Source organism: Mustela nigripes, chromosome 1, assembly GCF_022355385.1.
Source record: "Mustela nigripes isolate SB6536 chromosome 1, MUSNIG.SB6536, whole genome shotgun sequence".
In the NCBI taxonomy this organism is placed as follows: domain Eukaryota; kingdom Metazoa; phylum Chordata; class Mammalia; order Carnivora; family Mustelidae; genus Mustela; species Mustela nigripes.
The window spans coordinates 131,931,891-131,936,197 of record NC_081557.1 but is presented as its reverse complement, the minus strand read 5'-3'; the positions used below and the strand labels follow the sequence as shown (position 1 = coordinate 131,936,197).

The 4,307-nt window shown below is 37.9% G+C and overlaps 1 pseudogene; it reads left to right on the top strand.

Annotated features, from left to right (window-relative positions):
* The first annotated feature begins 706 nt into the window (after nt 1–706).
* Nucleotides 707–3,277, top strand: LOC132007171 (thymidylate synthase-like; annotated as a pseudogene).
* The last annotated feature ends 1,030 nt before the right edge of the window (nt 3,278–4,307 follow it).

Genomic DNA, 4,307 nt, shown 5'->3' with positions numbered 1-4,307 from the left:
TTAGTGAAGTGAGACCTTCGGGAATTTCCTTTTCTTCTGGCATCATTACTAGCAGGGGTCCTGATAGTTGCTATTCTATTAGCCTGGGTCCTGGAGTGATAGAGTTCTCAGCTGAGTAGCACGAATCATTGATTATGTATTAACCATGTATTGTGAAATAGAAATAAATCTTTCTTTTTTAAAACCCTGTGCACTGGGGTAGTTTGTTAGTGCAGCATATTCTGGCCCATCTGACCAATACACAGAACTCAAATAACCTCTCTAATGGGAAACTTTACTTAATCTCTTCCTTTAAATTCTATTTCTGAGCCCGACTCTTTTGCTCCCAGTTCTCTGCTCTGCTGGCCCTCCAACAAATAACTTTTGGATTTTACATCAGCATTCTATATGGAATTTTACTGACTTGCCCAACTGATGGGCATAAATAAAACACATATAACTTCCTTCAACTTTAGTAGTTGAGGCATATACTCTCTTCATCTTCCATTCCTATCATTTCTTCACTCATAAAACAAAATATTGAGCATTTGCTATGAGCCAGTTTTAACCACCAGGATAAATGGCGAACAAAAAAGTCGTAGTAATTATATTCTATTTGGAATGATAAAAATTAATCAAATAACTAGACAAATAAATGTAAAGTTACAACAATGATAAGTGCTGTGAAGAAAAGATATACTCATTATCGATCATCTGTCTATTGATAATGGTGAAAGCAAATGAGGTAAAATGTTCATAAATAGATCATGTCATTATTATTATTTTTTTTAAAGAATTTATTTATTTATTTGACAGAGAGAGAGAGGAAACACAAGCAGGGAGAGTGGGAAAGGGAGAAGCAGGCGCCTCGGTGAGTAGGCAGCCTGATGCGGGGCTTGATCCCGGACCCTGGGATCATGACCTGAGCTGAAGGCAGACACTTAATGACTGAGCCACCCAGGCGCCCCAGATCATGTCATTATATAGGGATGATGGTATACAGAAATTTTGTACTATTTCTACAACTTTTCTATAAATATGAAATTCTGTTAAAATTAAAAAGGCTTTTTCAGGGCACTAACTGGAGTGGTAGGATGTACTTTTGTGGCCACAGTCATCTGGGTTGGTAATCTCAGATTAGTATTTGATTCAAATGCTTGACCAAATTATACTATTTAGAATTACAGTCCCTCTTTCTGTATCTGTGCTAATCATTGTCCCTGAAAAACCCTGTAGCAAACACATGGCAATAAAATAAAAGAAAATCCATTCTAAATTGTACTTTCTCTTAAAACAAAATCTTTCCTTTAAAAAAAAATACAGAAAACCAGAAAATATACCAGAAACCTAATAAAAAATGAAAATTTTTTATTAGAGTGACTAATTGGTCACTGAGAATTAGTATTAAATTTTGGCAAATTTCCTATTGTATATTTTTGGTTACATGTTGCTGTATTAACTATTTGTTGTGTGTAGCAAATTACCCTGAAACTTAGCTGCTTAAAACAATAAACACTATCTCACAAGCATCTTAGCTGAATGGTTTTGGGTCAAAGTCTCTTATGAGATTGTATAGTCTGTGTCAGCTGGGGTTGTAGTCATTTACAGGGCTGGAGAACCCACTGGCTCCCAACCACATTCATGTGGTTATTGGCAAAGAGGCTTTAGTTTCTCGCCAGGTAGGCCTCTCCATAGAGCTGCTGACAGGCATGGAAGCTGGCCTCCCACAGTGAGTTCTGAGAAAGAGATAGATAGAGAGCAAGGCAGAAGCTGTAGTCTTCTATAACCTAATCTGGAGACTGACATCATTTCTGTTGTATTCTCTGGTCATACAGACTAACCCTAGTACACTGTGGGATACAACTGTGCAAGGGTGTGAATACCAGAAGGTAGGAAACAGTGATGGGCTATCTTGGAGACTTGCTACCATACAACATTCTATCACAGGCATGTTTCCACATTATAGAATATTTCCTATGGTATTCTTCTAATGGAAAATAATATTTAGTAAATCTTCTAATGGAAAATAATATTTAGAAAATCTGGGATGCCAATGGGTCTCGAGACTTCTAGGACAGCTTGGGGTTCTCCAACAGAAAAGAAGGGGATTTAGGCCCAGTTTATGTCTTTCAGTGGAAGCATTTTGGGGCAGAATACATAGATAAGGATTCAGATTATTCAGGTCAAGGAGTAGACCAACTGCAAAAGGTCATTGACACAATCAAACCAACCCCAACGACACAAGAATCATCCTGAGTGGCTGGAATCCAAAAGATATTCCTCTGACGGCCCTCCCTCTGTGCCATGCCCTCTGCCAGTTTTGCGTGGTGAATGGTGAACTGTCCTGCCAGCTGTACCAGAGGTCAGGGGACATGGGCCTGGGCGTGCCCTTCAACATCGCCAGCTATGCCCTGCTCACCTACATGATTGCACACATCACAGGACTAAAGCCAGGTGACTTCGTACATACTTTGGGAGATGCACATATTTACCTGAATCACATTGAGCTGCTGAAAATGCAGCTTCAGCAAGAACCAAGGCCTTTCCCAAAGCTCAAAATCCTTCGAAAAGTTGAGACAATGGATGACTTCAAGGCTGAAGACTTTCAGATTTAGGGGTACAGTCCTCAACTGACTATTGAAATGGAAATGGCTGTTTAAAGTGCTTTTAAAGGAGGTATTGAAGGCTATTCAGTCTGTAGGGTTTGAACTGAGTACCCAGGTGAAAGCTCATTTGCCCTGGAGGAAGAGGGAACTAGGTCAAAAATCTCTTGGTGACCAGCAGTTATTAACTTGTAAGAATATTGCCACTGACAAACATAACCTTGCCAGATCTCTTAGCAACAAAATGCCTTGAATTTGGTTAACTCACTGAGGACATGTGAAAATGCCGAGATGGGGATTAAGAGGAGAATAAAAACTGGAATACTCTTAAAACATGTACATGCATTTCAACCCCCCATTTTTATGAAGGTCCATGAATTTCAGGAATTTACACATCAGCTCTTCCCCCAAATCTGAGCAAGCTGAATAACACCAGCATTCATTAATAATGTACAGTTGTGGTTATGAACATTTGAAGTTATTTGCTTTATGTATTGCTATAATAAAGATATGTTCTGCATTCAAAAAGAATAATAATAATAACACTTAATGGGCGCCTGAGTGGCTCGGTCATTAGGTATTTGCCTTTGGCTCAGGTCCCAAGGTCCTGGGATCAAGCCCCGCATTGGGCTTCTTGCTCCATGGGAAGCCTGCTTCTCCCTCTCCCACTCCCCCTGCTTGTTTCCCTCTTTCACTGTGTCTCTCTTTGCAAATAAATAAATAAAATATTAAAAAAAACAATAATAATAGTTGTGTCATGTTGCTGTGGACCTTCAAACTCATGTATAAAGGAACATTATAAAGTTAAGAGCTTATTTTTTTAAAAAAAATTACACCAGAATTTATTCATCTATCCACATCAGTGCTGTCCTTTGAAATGCTCACTTGGGTACCTTTGAACTTATTTCAGTGGTGTTGAGCCGTTGTCACAAACATGCTTGGGATTCTTTTGAAATTACAATTGGAATCTTGCAGCATATTACTTTTAATAAGCTTAACGGTGATATGAGGCGGTTATGTTAACAAGTAGAACATATGTTGAATTTATTCTTGTTCTTCTGCTGTTCAGTTGCAATACTGAACCAGATGTATTAGTTAAAAAATGTGTTTTTGACACTTAACTGCAGTTTAACAAGATGATACTTCTTTGCAAAATAAGTCACTGTATGAATGAATTATATATGGGAAAGATATTGTTGATTCAAAGATTTCAGCTATGTGGGCTCTGTATGTGCCCTACCCCCTGACCTTAACCTTCCTGTACAGCCATTTGCCCAGTAAGTATCCTGAACATTTTTTTTCCTTAAGTGTAGTTCTTGGAATAAGTGCTATATTTATAGTATTTATATTTATATGAATTTACATCTGCCAAAGTATAATATTGTATTTATGTTAGCCATCAGTTTTGTTGGCAAAAGGAAATCATGGATTATTAAAGCAACTTTAGAGCAGAATCAAGTCTTACTTGACTGTTTACATATGGTATCTGGCACATAGTAGGTCTTTAATACATGCCGTTGACTTAATGACACATTGAAATTCTGGTACCATAGAAAATGACACTTAAGCTAATGATACTTACCTGGCAGTCTAAATCTTAAAAGCAATCATACTGATACGTGGTGCCACTGTTTCCCTTTTTTTCAATCCTGTGTTGTGACATCATAGAATTTCTTCCCTTTTTTTAGTCTTATGGTAACATTATTTGGGCTCAAATAGATAACA